At 39.0% G+C, this 19,776-nt stretch overlaps 2 pseudogenes; both read right to left on the bottom strand.

Annotated features, from left to right (window-relative positions):
- Nucleotides 1-7,229: 7,229 nt before the first annotated feature.
- LOC108303106 lies at nucleotides 7,230-7,797 on the bottom strand (annotated as a pseudogene).
- Nucleotides 7,705-15,073, bottom strand: LOC108303104 (annotated as a pseudogene).
- Between the last annotated feature and the right edge of the window lie 4,703 nt (nucleotides 15,074-19,776).

The raw sequence follows: 19,776 nt of genomic DNA, 5'->3' as shown, positions 1-19,776 counted from the left end.
TTATAATCTGTTACAATTAAATGGCGTTGGAGCTATGATTGTTGTAGTAAGTGAGATGAAGGTAAAAGATTCAAGTCATTCTGAGAATATTTCTACAAATCATAAGGACCTTTCTTGAAATGGCTCTGCAAAATCATTAGAAATTTTTGGTCAAGATTTATTTATTTATTTTTTTAAATTATTTTTATTATTATTTTTTTTTAGACGGAGTTTCACTCATGTTGCCCAGGCTGGAGTGCAATGGCACGATCTCGGCTCACCACAACCTCCGTCTCCTGGGTTCAGGCAATTCTCCTGCCTCAGTCTCCTGAGTAGCTGGGATTACAGGCACGCGCCACCATGCCCAGCTAATTTTTTTGTATTTTTAGTAGAGACGGGGTTTCACCATGTTGACCAGGATGGTCTCGATCTCTTGACCTTGTGATCCACCCGCCTCGGCCTCCCAAAGTGCTGGGATTACAGGCTTGAGCCACCGCGCCCGGCAGGTCAAGATTTATTAATACTGCCTTTAGTAAAACAGGTCCCTGTGGCGGCTGGGACAAATAGCTTGAAATGGTCTTTCAATTGCAAGAATACATTTAAGACCTTCTGACACAATTACTAGATCAGTCTTTGTTACAGAAAGTTTATAAATGGTTGTTTGCCATGTGGCCAAGAAAACACAACAAGCATTTTGTGCAGTAATGAGGGGATGTACTGTGCTTATCCCATTGTATGCATAATGCATGCTGATGCCTGGCAAATGACTTAAAATTCTTTTCTTGGCATTTTGCTAGTAATCCCCTATTAGTAAGAAATGAGTTAATCAGTGATCTCTTGCAGCTAATAGTGTGATTAGATCAAGAAAGATACAGTATAGTTATGGAAAGTGGCTCTATTTGCATTTTATATTGTTCTTTTATGTTTAGAGTTATACCATATTGTATATTTGAAAAATGACCACAGCCATATTTTCAGGTCTACATGCTTTTCCAAAACGCTGCTATGCCCTCTCAGGGTTGAAGTCGTTCCTCTTATCCTTGAAATTGGGTGCATTTTGTGGCTGTCTCAACAAATTGAATATGGTGGAAGTGACACTGCATGACTTACAAGGCTAAGTAAAAAACGTGTTATGAATGTATTGTACATTTCAAAATAGTTAGAAATGATAAATGCTTGTGGGATGATATCATAAATACCCTGACTTAATCATTACACATTGTATTTGTGTAACAAAATACTGCATGTACCCCATCAATATGTACAAATATTATGTATCAATAAAAATAAAATAAATTTTAAAATGCGTTATGGCTTTCACGTGGTTAATTGTCTCTCAGGATGCTCTCTTTTGCAGCCCAGCCAACATGCTGTGAGGAAGCCCAGCCACATGAGCCATCCAGGAGCATGATTATCAGCCCACAGACCCAACTAGGGTCTCAGCCTACTGCCAATGCCAACTTAGATGTCAACTTCAGTTGAATCATTCCCAGCCTTTGAGTTGTCCCAGATGATGCCAGACAGGGCATAGATGAATAATTATTCCCAGCAGGTCCCATCTAAATTGTAGGCTTATGGGCATGATAAACATTGTTATAAGGTATGAAATTTTGGGTCACTTGTAGGTAACTGGAGAAAAAGCCTAAAACAGGGAGCAAAACATTCTCTTTCAGCTTGCCCTTGTGCTTTTGTTCATGCAATTCCTTTCTTTTCCTTCCTCTTCTTTTTTCACGAGTCTTAGCTTTTCTGCTTATCCTTTATAAATCAATTCATGTGTGAATTTCTGTAGGAAGTCTTCCATAACCCTTAGTTAAATGGCCCACCTATGTGTGTTAACCTCAATAATAGTCCCAGCCAAATGTGCTTACAAGATTCATTTCAGTGTTTGATACCTACACCAGTCAATGCATTCATCTTTGTGTCATTAATCTACGTACACCCACAGACTAACACAGTGCCTGGTTCTACCACCTACTACCTTTGTGAACTTCCTCAAGTTAATGAATGTCTGTAAGACTCCCTTTTCTTATCAGTGAAAGGAGATAAAAGCTTCAACTCATAATGTTGCTGTGAGAACTGAAGGATAAAGCCATGGAAGTTGCTGGCATATAGTAAATGCAACATAAATTAGCATAATCTCAAAATAGGAGAAAACACTCAGCATTCCAGAAAGCAGATCTAACAAACAATATGTTGAGATCCATTAGAGTTCTTGACACCGCCTTCCTGCTCTTCTACGGGGCAGCTTTGAACCCATTACATTTCCCCCACCATAAAATTGTCTTTGCACATTGCTCTTAGGGGAAGAGCAGGTACTGCTTAGAAAGGGGATGTCAGTTAGATGCCAGATGGACTTAAAAACTCATAGTAAAGGCAGAAGTCCCAAAAGCCAAGTGCTTGAGACAGATAACGTGTTTTAAAGTTCAAATGCTTGTCTTGAATATCAGAATACAAAATCTTGAAGGTAATAAGGGCGTGGAGATTATGCCCAAATCAACACAACCTATGGTGATGTAAGAGTTCGCAGGAGAAACCCAAATCCTGCTCAGTCCTCCCTAACCTCCCCACCTCCCAAACAGAAAGGAATAGATGTGTTGTATCTTAGAGTATCCTACGTGTTGCATAGCCGGAGGAGACTAGAAGCCTGTTAGAATCCCTTGTTAGAATCCCATAAGGTGGAAATAGCAAATCAGCCATGGACTGATGAAGAATGTGAATTCATAGCTCTGAGGGCCTCCTCACAGAGCCCTGTGTACCCCAAGGATCATAGAAAGCCTCGAAGGGGGGTGTAGAGTATTGAAAGAGATCCAATTGATTTGAAAAAAAGCCTAGGGCAAGATAAGGAAGACATGGGATGTGTGTGTGTGCGCTGGAGGGGGATAATGGCTTAAGGACATTATCATCAGTGTCTCCCAGCCCATAACAACAAGCACCTGTTGAAGAGATTTACAGCTCAGCAGACACCAATGCTCTACTAGCTATATTTTATTTTGGTATGATAGGTGTAAATTCCCAGGTGTAGATGAATTATTTGAATACAACTTATTTAGGTAGAGATTCTTTTTTCTTCAATTACTCTTGCCTTAAAGTGGATGGGGTCTTATAGTCTTCAAGTGAGTAGATAGCATGGCTTCGTCCAGACAGAATGGCAGCAGTGCCCCTCTGCAAGCTCCGTGGGTTTAGGGAAATCAATTGACCATTTCCTGCTGACGGCCTTTCCAATAGCATGAATCCCATGGACGTGGTTTTCCAGTAGTCTCAGTCAGTTCCTCCCGAAGAAGCCAAAGCACAGGATTCAGCAGTGGCCGGCAGAAATGTCCCTGTCCTAGAGAAGTGCTGCTTCATCAGGACTTGCGGCTCTCAGCAACATCAAGCTTCTTATCACTGTAATCTGGAAGAGCACATGCTGTTCTCGATGATCTTGGCAACGGGCTTTATGAGAAAATTTTGTGGAAGTTGTCCTTTCCAGTTATAGCTAAACTACCAGGGTCAAAGTCTATTTTGCACTCAAGATCCACAGATGAATACCGTTGCAAAGCCTGCAATATCCAGAGATAAAGTGCTGTATGCTCTGAATCGAGCGCAATCAGAAGGGAAGCACAATGAGGGCATAGTTCTAAGAGTGGAGATTGATTGGACTGCTTAGTTTCTTGTCTCAGCTTCAACATTTATGGGCTCTGGGCTCTAAGACCTGCAGAAATATTTTACCCTTCGTTCTTCAGTTTTCCTTTCTGTAACACAGGCAACAAAGTGCTTGCCTTGTAGGACTTGGGAATTAAATGACAAAACACATAAGAAGCACAGTGCCTGACATTTTCTGAGCTCTTAATGAATGCTGGCTTTGTCATTGCGTTTATTATTGCCAGCATTTATGGTGGCAGAAAATGTTGGTTGGCTGCCCTGCAGGCATTTCCTGCTGCTCTGTCTTTCTTGTAATCAGAGTGCTAATTTTGTATATTTATCTGGGAACCACATGCTGATGAATTTTGATTGAACTAACTGCTTGCTAATAAGTGGATCCCCTATTTCTGAGTATTCAGAGCATGGAACACCCTGCCTAAAGGGAGACCTGGGCATGTGACTTGCTGTGGTCAATGAAATATGAGATGCTTGACACCTCAGACAATGACATTCATGCTACATGTCTGTCACATGTCGATGGGGATTCTGTACCATTACTCTCTGTTGAGACTTTCAATACATGTCAATAAGCTTTTCAGTTCAAATCACCAAAAGACTAAAATGTGGTTGCTATCTGTTACCATTTCATTACTGAGTCTATCTTGGCTAGTATATAAAAGCAAACTCCATGAAACTTGTTTCACTCTTTAATAACTACTTTGTATGGCATCTTTATGTCTCTTAATTAAAAAAAATTTAATTTTAGTTTTCAGAAGTTGTTTTCACTGCCATCAACTTTTTTGATGGAAATTACTTAGAATTCTGGAAATTATTAAATCACAGTTCCTATCAAACTGTGCTGATTGAGCTTTTGTCATTTCTTTTGTGGCTACTATGTCTCTTTTTCAAACTTTCGAGTTCAGGGGTATATGTGCAGGTTTGTTACATAGGTAAACTTGTGTCATGAGGGTTTGTTGTGTGGCTTATTTCATCACTCAGGTATTAACACTAGCACCCAGTATTTTTCCTGATTCTCTCTCTCCTTCCACCCTCCATCCTCCCATAGGCACCAGTGTGTGTTGTTCTCCTGCATGTGTCCATGTGTTCTTATCATTCAGCTCCCACCTAAAAGTGAGAACATGTGGTGTTTGGTTTTGTTACTGCATGAGTTTGCTAAGGATAATGGCCTCCAGCTCCATCCACATCCCTGCAAAAAACATGACCTCGTTTTAACAAGTTTAACTTGGTGAAAATTTTGCAGATATAAATTCTGATAAGATGTAAATTAGTAATTTTCTAATCAATAATAAAGGATTATTAGAAAGAAGGCAGAGCATTGAACAGACTCTAGAACGAGACTGATGAGTTCCAACTCTGGCTCCATCACTGCTTACTGTGCCACTTGGGGCAAGTTACTTAACTTCTCTGTTTCCTTTTCATCTATGAAGAAGGATCATATTAGCATCTAACTCATAAGATATTTTATGAGAGTAAATCAGTTACTTTTTAAAAAAAGCTCTTAAAACAATGCCTGAAACTACAGAAGCTATGTAAATATTTTTAAGTGACTAAAATGTACAGGTTTTTGAACGATGAGAGCACATGGACACAGGGAGGGGAGCACTACACACTGGGGTCAGTTGGGGGGAAATAGGGGAGGGACGGTGGGGGGTGGGGAGCTGGGGAGGGTAGCAAGGGGAGAAATGCCAGATGTAGGTGATGGGGAGGAAGGCAGCAAATCACACTGCCACGTGTGTTCCTATGCAACAATTTTGCATGTTCTTCACATGTACCACAAAACCTAAAATGCAATAAAATAAATAAATGGGAAAAAAAAGTACAGGTTTATTGTTTATTGCTTATTTGTATAAAATATAATTATTACTTGTTCTTGCGGGTATCAATTATACATATTTATTATTTAATTTAAATATATATATATTTTAAAAAGAAGTTTATTGGTCTTTAAGTGGCTCTGATTACAAATAAACAAATCTGGTAGTGGCATTAGCCAAAGACACATGATGTATCTTTGACAGGTGGCTTCATAGCATCTCAGTACCCAGGAAAGGAAAGGTCTCAAAGCAAAGTCACAGTGTTAGTGGTTAGGACCTCTGGTTAAATAAGACTGTAATGAGTACGCATGGAGATTGCTGGGCCCGCTGGCCAGTGTTACACTGGTAACCTGAATTCTGCACACGGCATAGCCTATGAGAAATACAAAATGAAAGATGTACATCTCAAACCCTTTAAAGACAAATATTTAACATAAGAAGCTGGATGTAGTATTTAAAGAGTGAGTTTCTACAGAGCGTATTTTTAACTTTACATACACACCTGTTGCCTGGAATGCCTGAATACATCTTTGACCAGCTGAAATTAGGAGTGAGCAAAAGAAAAAAAAATACTTTGTTGTATCAACTGTTGTAGTCCCACTGCAAAGTTGAGAAAACTATCTGACAGTGGCATATTTCCCACTGAAATTATGTCCACAAGCAGCGTGCTGGAATTCTTCCAGCAGTAATACCACACAAGGGGGACACAGCCTGATGTTTGGTCAGTGTGTACCAAACACATTTTCTACACTGTACCCAGGTTTGACTGCTTGATGTTAACTTCTGAAAATGTAGCTACAGTGTTCTTCATTCAACAATAAAAAATGCATTAGCACTATTGACATTTTCTTCCTGTGCCCTGCTCCCAGGAATTAAAAAACTTAACACTTACATGTTCACCACTGGCAGAAAGTAATCTCCAGAGACGAGCATCTTAGAGAAAAAGAGGGTTCATTCAAACACAACTGGTGCTGAATCCTTGCAGTCGAAAATTATCTTACAAGTATATGCTGGCCCTTCATTTTAAATGACCTTTAAGTTTATTAAAAGCAATCAAAGAGCTCTGGAATCTTATTTTCAAGAACCAGAGTATGGCACAGATTTTAAATTTGGACAGACTCCTAGCAGGCAGTTACTTCTCAAGAATCTTCTAAACAAAATCTGTACTCCATTCTGGGAATATATTTTCTCACCAAGACACATGGGGCATTGGACCCCTGGTGTAAGAACACACCCAGAATGACATAAGCGGGTACTTTTCAGTTTCTAAATTGAGGCATATTCAAAAATTTCCATGTACAAGTTTACACCACTTTTCTAAGTTAATCACCAGGTAATTAAAGCAGATTCACAGATGAATTACTCTCAGTTTAACTACATGATACAACCATGCCAATAAACTTTTCTTCTAAATTTTGCAAAACACTGGTTTAAAAAAGTGGTACAGTTTAACTATCATGTTCGCAATTGTCATTGTTCAAGGCAGTAGACCAAGACATTTTAATATGATATAAAATGTGAGCTTTGTAATATACACCAGAGGAAGTCCTCTTTCCTACCTTTCCTCACCCCCATCTCACCTCTTTATTAAATATTTCAAGAAAGACTGCCCGAGAAACACAAGCTCACATGCTACATTCAGGACCATGATAACTGTAGGCAATGATGAAATAAGTTGAAGTTTGCTCCTTGGTGAAGTCACATGAACTTCTTTTTTCAGTAAATTTGAATTTCACTGCAGTTCTAATTCATGCTTCAGTGACATACAACAATTTCCAAAATGTTAAAGTAATTTCAGTCAATTGAGCCTTCAACGGCAATGCTAATTATATTTATTAGCACGGGCAAGATAAGAAAGGAGTTTGTGCTTTGATGATAAGAAACCTGCCCTTTATCTTCTAAATCTGATTTGTTACCAACCAGTAGAAATGGAATATTCTCATCTTCTTTTACTCTTAAATCTGCTCCCCGAAGTCGGCTGTAGGTGCAAAAGATTCCATTTACTAGAGAAGACACAGAGGAAATAGTTTTCTCTAATTGCATCAAAGTCGTCGTGCCCAGCTGTATCTACCATATCCATCTGGACTTCCTCCCCGTCGCGCTCTCCCTTCTTAAGATGGCTGTCTGCTTTGGCAGGCTCATAATTCTCCACAAACTCATCGTACATGAACTGTAGAGTCTGAGCTGACTTGCCCACCATGACGACTTTGTGTAAGGCCACAGAATTCTGCCCCTTGGGTTTATTTGCGGCCATCTTGTGCCGCAGTTTTCACCAGAAGATTAGGAAGAATCTGCGCTGCGAGGCAGTCAGCTGCCGGGAGGGCTCCGGAAGCCACGCTGCGTGCTTCCGGCCGAAGGGTACTGGGCCCCTGTCGCCTGTCGCCTGGAAGGCCCCGCGCCGAGACGCCGAGACGCCGAAGGAGGAGTCTGACGCTGGCGGCTGAGCCGGCTGGAGGAGGAGGGAAAAGGAGGAGGAAGAGGGCAACGAGGACGAAGACGACAAATCAGGTACTCTGCCCTGGGGATATCCACTCTCCTCGTAGGTATCAATTTTATTGATAAGACAGAGATTTTAGTCAAGGGGTTTGTGTGTGATGTAGTCTTGCCGTGTGTGTGTGTGTGTGTGTGTGTGTGTGTGTTAGTCTTGCCCAGTCTGGACTGGAATGCAATGGCGTGACCTCGGCTCACTGCAACCACCGCCTCCTGAGTTAAAGCAATTCGCCTGCCTCAGCCTCCCAAGCAGCTTGGATTACACGTGCCCACCACCAAGCCCGGCTAATTTTTTTTTTTGTTAATAGGGTTTTTTTTTTTTTTTTTTTTTACCATGTTCGCCAGGCTAGTCTTAAACTCCTGACCTCAAGTGATTCACCTGCCTTGGCCTCCCAAGGTACTGGGATTACAGGGGTGAGCCAACGTGCCTGTCTGTAGTCAGTTTTAAACTATAAAAAGTTTTCCCATGAGTAGAATATTTGTATTGGTTATTTTTACTAATCATGTTAATTATGTGTGATTTGTTTATTTAAATAGATTTTAGGGCATACAAGTGCAGTTTGGTTACATGGACATATTGTGTAGTGGTGAAGTCTGACCTTTCACTGTGACCATCACCCAAATAGCGTACATTGTACCTATTAGGTAATTTCTCATCCCTAAACCCCATCCCATCCTCCTACCCGTCTGAATCTCCAGTGTCTATAATTTCACTGTCTATGTCCATGTTTAGCTGTGTCCCATTTATAAGTGAGAACATGTGGTATTTGACTTTCTGAGTTATTTCACGTAGAATAATGGCCTCCAGTTCCTTCAGTTCCTTCCATGTTGTTGCAAAAGACATATTTTATGGCTGAGTTTTAGTGTGTGTGTGTGTGTGTGTGTATGTATTACATTTTTTTAATCCAGTTGTTCTTTGATGGACATTTAGGTTGATTCCATATCTTTGCTATTATGAATAGTGCTGTGATAAACATATGAGTGCAGGTATCTTTTTGGAAAAAAATTTTTTTTCTTTTGGGTAAATATGCAGTGGTGGGATTACTGGATTGAATAGCACTTCTATTTTTAGTTCTTTTAAACCTCCATACTGTTTTCTATAGGAGTTGTACTATAATTATACATGATTTAAAGTGGTATATTTAAATTTTATCAAAACCATAAAAAAGCTGAATAATCTTCTGCAAATATTTTAGGATTATTTTATATACTGGATTGGCTTATGGCATTACAAATCTAATCATTTATATATGTTGAATCACTTTATTGTGGGTCCTGTTGAAGCAAAAAGCAAACATCCGGGTTAAAATGTCAGGCTAAATAGCACTGGGGTCAAAGCGGCAGGGCAGAAAGAGTAAAAATCTAGATTGCCTATTTCCTCTTCCACAAATGTGTTTGCCTTCTACACACTCATCTTCCCAATTCATTCAATAATTCTTCAGTTGCCCAACAGATGGTAATTGAGGGCCTCCTACATTCTAGGCACTGGAGATTGAGCAGGGAACACAGGACGAAACCCTTGCCTCATAGAGCCTACGTCTTCAAAGGGAGGAGGTAGAGAAAAGCAAACAAACAAATGCATATATTTAGGCAGTAATAAGTCCTTTGGAGAAAAATAAAGCAGAGTAAAGAAGTTAGGCAAGGCATAAGTGTGAATTTGGGAAGTCCTCACTGTTATTTGCTCAGGAAGCTGAAGGAAGAGAGAGGGCAAGACAAATGCATACATGGAAGATGAGTGTTCTTGGCAAAAGTACATATCAAAGACCCTGAGATGGGAGATTGCATGATGTGTCTAAGGTGGACCAGTGATATATAGACTCTAATAAGCTTTTTGGGGACTCGGGCTTTCACTCTGTGAGACGTGAAGGTGATGGGTGTTCTTGGGCAGGGCAATGCCATGCTCTGAGCAAATGCAGTCTGGAGCTAAGGCTGCCTGGGTTGAGTCCTGGCTTTCTGACCTGTTAGCTGGGTGACTTTGGGCAATTATTGTTATTTTTCTCTGTGCCTCTGCTTTCTTTCCTGTAAAGTGGGATAATCATGGCCCCTGCTACATAGGATTAGAATAAATATTAAAATAGTTAATATTTGTAAAGTGTTTTGAGCAGTTCCTGGCACAAACTAATGCTGTGGAAGTATGTGCTACATCAATAAGCAAAAGTATTTTATAGTATTGTTTTGACTGTGGTGTAAATAATTTGGTGTGTGTGTGTTGGGAGTGATGGAAGGGTATTCAAGATGGAAGCATGAAGACCTATTAGGAAACTAATCTAACATGGCAGTGATGCTGACTTAGACCCAGATGGGAATAGTGAAGGTAGTGAACAGTGATTAGATTTGAACCATATTTGAAAATAAAACTAATGGACTAGAAGTGGAGTGTGAGTGAAGGAGAAGTGTGGAGGGTGTCTCTAAGGTTTTCAGTCTGAGCTACTGGAAGAATAACACTGCCATTTTCTGAGGTAAGGAACACTATAAGAAGAGCTGTGGAGTTGCTGTCCTAGGAAAGGTTGGACCAGTGATCAAAAAGAGTTGGTGTAGAAGCTGAGTGCAGCCATCTGAATGCTTAATGGACTTAAAAATATAAAACTCCTATTAATATATTTTCAAGACAATAAGGATGCAAGTTGATACAATAGTTATGGAACTCAGTGGAGTATAGAAAATCCCAGGGAATCCAAAATCTCAGGGAATTCGAGATCTTTAGGAATTCAGTGATGAGCCATGAACTACTGAGCCAGTGGATTCCTGAGTGTATCTTGAAAACAGATCTTGAAATAAAAAGTTTCAGAAGGCCATTGGAAGGTAGGGCTCACAGAAAATGAAAAATTGGCAAACCCGTGATCTGTGGACACAGCCAAATAAGACAGAGGTTAAAAACAAAAAACAAAAAACTAACAACCACCATAACCAACAACAACACAACAGATAAGCTTAGTTTCACTTTCAGTTCCTAAGTTCGTGGAAAATACATTATGTCCAAGGATAAAGCAGAAGTTACACTGATCTTTTATGGTACATGATTCAGATTTACTAATCATAGAATTTTGTGTAGCTGAAATTGTTTAGTTCTGAAGGCCTTAAACTGTATATTAAGATTGAAGAAAATAAATTTTGCTCATTTGAGAAGACATACAAAGACAATACATTTAATTTGAATTCCTTTGTCAGATTTAGTGTTATTTCCAAAGTTTTCCAAGATAATGTAAGTAGCCAAAGATAGCCCACTTCAAATTCAAATAAAATTAATTCAGCAATATATATTTATTTGTAGCTTACATGGCTATGTACCTGCAAAAAAAAAAAAGACTTGAAATACAAAGGATACATGGTGATTTCTTCTATTTAGAACTTACAACTAATTTGTTCTTAGCTTAAGTGTAAAATAAAAGTATTTGTCTAGTAACCATTTTTATTTCAGAGTGCAGAGGCATCATTATTCTTTTGCAGTGAATAAGCATCTATTTTCATTCACGGTGCTTCTCATTGCTGATTTAATATCTTATCCCTATCTCTAATTTCAGGGTTACTGAACTTAGATCAGTGTGTCTATGACATAGAAAACACCTGTGAATATCATTCAGCTCCATTGTTAATTAAATATAGATGGGAGTATGATTAAAAAATTAGTAAAGACATGCTTAAGAAGGTACTGTAGACAGAAGGATGAACTTGGGACTGGAAGACTCAAAATTATGCAGTTACCTTTTCACTCAGGTTCTGACTTATCCAAAATGATGTGCCTGGGCCAAGGATTGGGGGCAATGTTTGGTTTCTGCAAATTTCCATATTTAGAGTCAAAGTTACATAATACAACATGTACTTTTAAATAAGTGATTTGAAGTGGAGAGAAGGGTAGTGTCTTTGCTTGTGCCTTTCTTGGGCCGAATATGGTGGTGGTGGAGCTGGGCAGGGGGCTGCCATAGCAAATCCAGATGCATATTATGAAAGCTGAGGGTGTGGGGGCTGGTGGCCTGCTTTCCCTGGCAGATCCTCCAGACAAACCTACACATTTACTTGAGAAAGACATCATGATTTAGAGCTATAATGCAATATTAGCAGAAGGAGCTTTTGAAGCATAAGCTTGAGGTTCCTGGTGCCTCATGGCCAATTCAGAGTGCAAGACCATTCAGAGAGTCCCTCTGCTATCTGAACCCCCATGTGTGTGTGACAGCAAAAATGACCTATCAGTGGGAGCAACTAGCTTGGCTGTTCAAGTGATTATCCTTCACCATCCAGGCCAAATCAGTGCTGGCTATGCCGCTATTCTGGATTGTCAGACAGCTCACATTGCTTGCAATTTTGCTGAGTTGAGGGAAAAGATTCACCATCATTCTGGTAAGAAGCTGGAAAATGGCCCTACATTCTTGAAATCAGGTGATCTTTTTGTCATTGAAATTGTTTCTGGCAAGCCCAGGTGGATTGAGAGCTTCTCTGACTGTCATTCTTTGGGTCATATTGCTGTTTGTCATAAGAGACAGACAATTGCTGTGGGTGTCATCAAAGCAGTGGACAAGAGGGCGCTGGAGGAAGCAAGGTCACCAAGTCTGCCCAGAAAGCTCAGAAGGCTAAATGGATATTATCCCTACTACCTGACACCCCAGTCTTAATCAGTGGTGGAAAAATAGTTTCAGAACTGTTTTTTAAAAACTTGCCATTTAAGTTTAAAAGTAAAAGACTGGTTAATGATAACAATACCTTGTAAAATCTTGAGGAGAAAAGGAGAAAGTTTTGTGTACCATTTTGGTTTTTTTTTTTTCATGTGGAAGTTTTAAGTTGTTAGTTTTCAGAATCAGTAAATTTTAATGAAAACAACTTAACCAAAAATCTGTCACAGAATTTTGAGACCCATTAAGATAAAGTTTAATGAGGAAAAAAAAAAAAGAAAGAGAAAAAGAAAGATAGGTGATATGTTCATGGCAATGTCTTGATTCTAGAATCAAAATATATGGCAGTTCATTACAGTATTTTCTTTAATGTTTTAATGTTTGAAACCTTTAATAAATAATTTTTCTTTAAAAGAGTCTGAATAGAAAAGAATTTATTTAAAGTAAATGTTCATTCTTTCACAGTTCTTTCCTCTTCTGGAATCTGGGCATAGAATGGAGTTTATGGAAAATTTTTGTGCTGAGGGATAGGGGGCTTTCATACCATACCCTCGGGCCTGTGTGCTGTCTTCTGGGATTTGGGGATTTAGCTTGTATCCATGGCTAGATGGCCTACCTGGCTCATATCTCAGATGACTTGTTCTGCTGCTGCTAAGTTGTTGCTGGTTTGTCTGGCTCTTTGGGCTCTCATGGTGGCACCTGTTGTTGTCCTCAGCCATTTGTCACCAGAAGGAAAATCTCTCCACTCTTCATCCTGACCTTAGGTCTGAACAACTTCATGTGTCTTACCATCATCTTCTACACCACCATGCCCCCTCCCCACACACACACACACACACAGGATTTCTCCATGGACACATCGCCTATCTTTCTTTTTTTCATTATACTTTAAGTTCTAGGGTACATGTGCAGATCTTGCAGGATTGTTGCATAGGTACGCACATGCCATGGTGGTTTGCTGCCTCCATCCCCCTGTCACCTACATCAGGTATTTTTCCCAATGTTATCCCTCCCCAACCTCCCCACCCCCCGCTATCCCTTTCCTAGTCCCCCACCCCCCAACAGACCCCAGTGTGTGATGTTCCCGTCCCTGTGTCCATGCATTCTAATTGTTCAACACCCACCTATGAGTGAGAACATGCAACACATCACCTATCTTTCTTTCCTTTTCTCTTTCTTTTCTTTTTTCCTCATTAAACTTTATCTTAATTGGTGTCAAAATTCTGTGACAGATTTTTGGTTAAGTTGTTTTCATTAAAATTTACTGATTCTGAAAACTAATAGCTTAAAACTGTCACATGAAAAAAGAAAAAACCCAAATTAGTCCACAAAACATTCTCCTTTCCTCCTGAAGACTTTACAAGGCATTGCTATCATTAACTGTTTTTTTGGTATTAAACTTAAATGGGTAGTTGAAAGAAACAATTCTGAGACTGTTCTTCCACCACTGATTCAGACTGGGGTGTTAGGTAGTAGGGATAATATCCATTTAGCCTTCTGAGCTTTCTGGGCAGACTTGGTGACCTTGCTTCCTCCAGCGCCCTCTTGTCCACTGCTTTGATGACACCCACAGCAATTGTCTGTCTCTTATGACAAACAGCAATATGACCCAAAGAAGGACAGTCAGAGAAGCTCTCAATCCACCTGGGCTTGCCAGAAACAATTTCAATGACAAAAAGATCACCCGATTTCAAGAATGTAGGGCCATTTTCCAGCTTCTTACCAGAATGATGGTGAATCTTTTCCCTCAACTCAGCAAAATTGCAAGCAATGTGAGCTGTTTGACAATCCAGAATAGCGGCATAGCCAGCACTGATTTGACCTGGATGGTGAAGGATAATCACCTGAGCAGTAAAGCTAGTTGCTCCCACTGATCATTTTTGCTGTCACCAGCAACGTTGATGTGAAAGACATCTTTGGCAGATAAGGTTCTTGGAATTGAGGCCCATGTAGTCCCAGGAAGAGCTTCATTTGAAGCTTCATGGTGCATTTCAACAGATTTGACTTCAGTTGTAACTTTGGAGCAAAGGTGAGCACTGTGCAGGATTTGGGAGCCCCAGTATCCACTTAGCCCACAATACCAATACCACCAATTCTGTCGGCATCCTGGAGAGGTAGACTCAAGGTCTTGTCTTTTGGATGAGTTCTTGGTATGGTGCATTGCAGAGTTTCAAGCAACATGGTTCTGCTGGCATTACCATCTTTACAGGTGACTTTTTGTCCCTTAAACCAAGGCATATTGGCACTTGGCTCCAGCGTGTTATCACCATTGCAACCAGAAATTGGCATACATGCTGCTGTGTCAGGGTTGTAGCCAATTTTTGTAATGTATGTGCTGGTTTTGTTTTGTTTGTTTGTTTTGCTTTTTAAAATTGCATTTTAGGTCTTGGGGTACATGTGAAGAACCTGCAAGATTGTTGCATAGGTACACACATGGCAGCGTGATTTGCTGCCTTCCTCCCCTTCACCTATATCTGGCATTTCAGTTCCCTCATGTCTCTTCTGGCTTTTGGGTGGCTCAGTGGAATCCATTTTGTTAACACCAATAATCTGGTGTTTCACTCATCTAAAATCTAAGCATACTTGAAGGAGCTCTCTCCCATCTCAGCAGCCTCCTTCTCAAACTTTTCAATGGTTCTGTTGTTGATCACCCCACACCTGTAGGTTGGATGGCCAGTAGTGGTGGACTTGCTCTAATCTACGTGTTTAGTAATGATGATGTTGATATGAGCCTTTTCTTTCTCATTTTGGGTTTGATTTAATGGTGATTTTCACAACACTCATGTTCTGGCTGCAAACTTGTCATAAAAATGCTCTTTTTTTTTCTGTTTCTTTTTCTTGTATGCTTTCCCCCTGTTCTGTTTTGCCCTGCCCTCCCTTCGCCCATCCTGTCCCCTACCCATTCATGCAAAAATATTTAAAAGAATCTGGGTATCATATCACTTTCGTTTTGGAATATTTGACTCTTCTCTCTAAAAAATACAAACCTTGTACAACTACTCTCTTAGACCAGAAGAAACTTAACACTTTTACTTCGAAAATGTAACGTTTTTTCCTCTTGATACCCAGCAGTATATGGCTGGAGAACAACATCAAGTCAGTAATAGGAAAAAAGACACTATTTTTTCTTTGCACATTTCTTTTTAAGATAAAAGGTTGTTGGACATCTTCAATATAGCCACCATATAATATATTCATTTAAGTAAGTAATTTATAAGATTTCGTATCTCTTCTTCATTGAGATAGTGATTATACAAGCCATTTTTTTGTGCGTGTTTTGAAAGAGAGCTACATATTAGTTTACTTGAAAATCTTAAGAAATACTTTCAGCAACTCCATAGAGCACAGACATTTACCATATTTGAAGTCTTATAATAGTAACTATAGAAACATCAACAATTTTTGGAGCAGGGGAATTGGTGACAGAAGATGATATGTGCATATATTTACACACACGTGCACACATACACACACATGCACACACACATACATACATACACACACATAAAAACATGCACACACACATACACATACTTTCACCCAAGCATTTCACTTTTAACTCCCTGAAAATATTTAAATTAGAAAGCATTGATTCCTAGCATTTTTGGGTTATTCAATTAAAAAAAAATTAATCTTATGAAAGTTAAGGACTCTATCTCCAAAACTGAACACACACAGTCACACAATTTTGAATACATTTCGATTCATTCAAATGCAGCCATGTATCTATAGGATACCCTTTTAGCAGCCATAATCAAACCATTTTCATCTACTTTTTGGCCTTGCATACATTTTGACTTAATGGTAACAGACTTATCTTTGTTTTGCTACGAGCTTCAGTGCCAGGGATATCTTTTATCAGTAATGCTGAGAAATGTTCATTTTCCAGGAAGGTCACTGGGGCCTCCCCCTGCTTGGCACTTACTGCTCTGTATTCTCCTTGCCAATTCAAATGCCTGTCTCTCCTTCTAAACACTGAAACTCTCAAGGGCAGAGACAAGGTCTAATTTAGAGGGGCACAGCCTCCAAGACCATGCTTGTTTTTAACAGACCCTAAATAATTTCTTAATGGATGAGAAAATGTGCAAAGTGTTATTTTCATTAAACACTTATGAAAGCTTAAGATAAGTGAAGTTCAGTCATTTGCCCAAAATCAAACAGTGAATAAAGTAGTTTAGTGGATATGACTCTTAAGACAGCTTTCACTCTAAAGACATTTGCAATACATTACCTGTCAAAGATTTTAAAAAATAGCTGCAGTGCAAGTCACTACCAATATGTGAACCCTTGTCAGAGATAAGGTCTCACTAGCTTGGGGCTGACCCTGAGAATGGAGCATAACTGTGCAGAGCCTCATGATATGGGTTGCAAAGAAGAAAAGAAAGGAAATCTTGAGTTAGAGAGAGGCTTCCAGAGAGCAAGACGATACATATTTTAGGGAAACTGTTACAGTCTTCAAAATAATGGCACATTTTAGGACTTGTAGAATGTTGGTTCAAAAAATGTTTTAATCTCCTTAAAAATGAAAATATTTAAGGATTTGTGTTTTTTGGGGGTACTTTAAGAAACATTCTTGCAACCTAGGTTATCAGATTGTAAGCCCAGTTAACTAGTTAACTGGTTGACCGCAGTTCAATATTCTTATTAACTCATGCCTTCCTACCACTCCTCCCTCCCAGCTGCCAATTTCTACAAAAGAAATCTCATTAATGTCTTTTGTTTATCACATGTCCGTGTTGTTTCTGTAACTTATTTTGTATAAAAATAATCTGTTATTCCTTGTTTTACAAATGAAAATGTTGGATGGTTTTGAAAATAAAAGATGGATTTTACCGATGGCTTAGTCATTACCAACTTCTTAATCAACTAATCAGTTTGATGAGCTTAGAAGGTGACTTTATGGTGAATGGCACAGAAGACCTAAAGTGTCTGTTTTCATAGCTGAAACAACCCTTTGAGTCTCTGATTTATTTTTTCATTTTATTCCACTAAAATTTTTATAATATAGGCTACCTGAAATTTGCCACATCTCTGAAAGTAGAAAACAAATCAATAGAAGATGTTTCCAAGAAAAGCCAGCCACCAAAGTGAGCAGAATCAATTTGAACATGTTAACTATAAGTTTGTACTCAAAAAGTGAACTCATATTCAGTGTGGACAACTCCTAAATGGGAAAGGTTGAGGAGATATGTTTAGAGAATAGCCTAACTTTTGGAGAAATTGCAGTGATTTTCTGTTTTGGGAATACGGGGATACATGAAACATTCATGAGAGTTGTGCTTTTGTTGACTTTGATTGAAAAATCTATTATAGGGTCTTTTTAGTGTTCTTGGATGACTTATTTTGAAACCTGGCATTAAGAGAGCATTAAGAAAATACTGTGGAAAGAGAATCTCACAACATCTAGCCCTAAGGCATTTGAAAATCTTCTCTTTACCTTTTTATGTTAATTTCTTAATTTTTAAAAAATCAAGTGCTGATAGTAAATATTCATCCTCCAAAAGCAGCATTTATGAAATATCTTTTATATGTAAGTATGCTTACAGAATGGGATCATGAATAAGTTTGTATTTAGGATTGGACTAAGCCATAGATGATGCAAGTATTTTGGGGGAAGATACCCTTATTAAGATATGTCACAAGTTTTCTTATTGAGAGGCCCATCTCATGCCATCCTTTTCCAATTACCTGAGGTTGACACTGTTGCCTTCTTAAGGAAGATACCACTTCTTGTTCGTGGGTGTAGGAGGTTGCAGTGTTCTGTGTGTACACACGCATGTGCATGCACACACATACACACACACAGTTGTTAAGATACCTACAGCAAAGGAAAAAAAAAATAAAAAAGAGATCAAGTAGTATCCAAGACTTTAAGCCATTTCAAGGATGTGTCAAAGTTCTAAGGTTGGCCTGAAATTAACATTTTTTTGTTTGTGTCTTGGGTGAAAAATTGAGCCATGAGTTATTACCTGAACAGCACAATTGGTTTGCAAGATTAGATGACCAATACCAGGTCAAACGAGGGCACTAATGAAAAAGAACACAGAGCAGGTAAATTTATATATTTATTTATTTATTATTGGCGAGGCCTGGGAGAAGCTGAATGAGAAAGGGTATACATGGCAGCCTAGATTTTACAGCTCCACATGGAGATCAAAGGTTAGAATGAAGGAACAGGAGATTTCAAGAGAGAAGTAGGCAATGCCAATCATCAATGTGGTTTTCTTTGACATGAAAATCATGTCAAAGAAAGGTAGACCTCAACAGGGAGACAAGTAGGGCTTGAGTGTGTTTAGCAGGACTCATTAGAATTCTGTGGGGATCTGGCAGCATCACTGTCACATTCCAGTTATTTGCCATGGAGGTGGAAAAGGCATTGTGAAAGAGCAATTTGAATAATAAAAATGGAGGCATGCAGATGAACTGAGAGAAAGAGGGCTTCCTATATAAGCCACTAAGAGAACACACTTGAGGAAAAAACACCTTTAAGATAGTCACAGGGGTACTGACAATATGTTAAGCACTTTTACAAGTTCTTTTCTCATAAAATCCTTAAGATAACCCTGTGAGGTGGATCCTATCATTATCTCCATGTTATAGAGGGCAACGCTGAGGCTTAAAGACATTGAATAATTTTCCCAGAATCTCACAGCCAGCAAGTAGCAGAGTTAGGAGTGAAGTCTAAGGAAAGGCAAGGCAGTTTAAATTAAATATTTGAAGAGGAAAGTAATGTGAAAGGGGGATTTCTTTTTATCAAGTATAGCTCTGGAGGGCAGAACTAATGGGAAGTTAAAGAAAAAGGTAAATTTCAGTATGCTGTAAGCTTTCTGAATTTTAGAACTAACCCTGGGGGAAGAACTCCTTTGTGAAATCATGAGCTGTATATACTAGAAACATTCAAGTGCAGCTAAAATGGCCACGTGTCAGAGAAGCTGTAGAGGGATTTCAGATTTGAGTGGGAATGTTAGACCAAGTGACCTTTAAATCCCTGTGGTTTAGAATTACCATGATATGAGTTAGTTCCTCAACATCTGGATTATGTGTATTTTCAGGCCTGAAAAATAAGAGCTCAATCTCAGTTAACTCTGATTTCCCTGGAAGCCAAAACAGAAAGGGAAACTATATTCTGAATTTGATAACAAGGTAGAAAATTAGTTTATGAGGAATAGCAAACTTTTTCTTTGCTTTCATTTCAGAGGGCAATTGAATACAAAGGTCAGTGTTTATTTGTTAATCTCCCTCATTAG

This window comes from Cebus imitator, unplaced genomic scaffold (assembly GCF_001604975.1).
Source record: "Cebus imitator isolate Cc_AM_T3 unplaced genomic scaffold, Cebus_imitator-1.0 Scaffold45, whole genome shotgun sequence".
Lineage (NCBI taxonomy): Eukaryota > Metazoa > Chordata > Mammalia > Primates > Cebidae > Cebus > Cebus imitator.
This window is presented reverse-complemented; position numbering and strand designations above follow the sequence as displayed.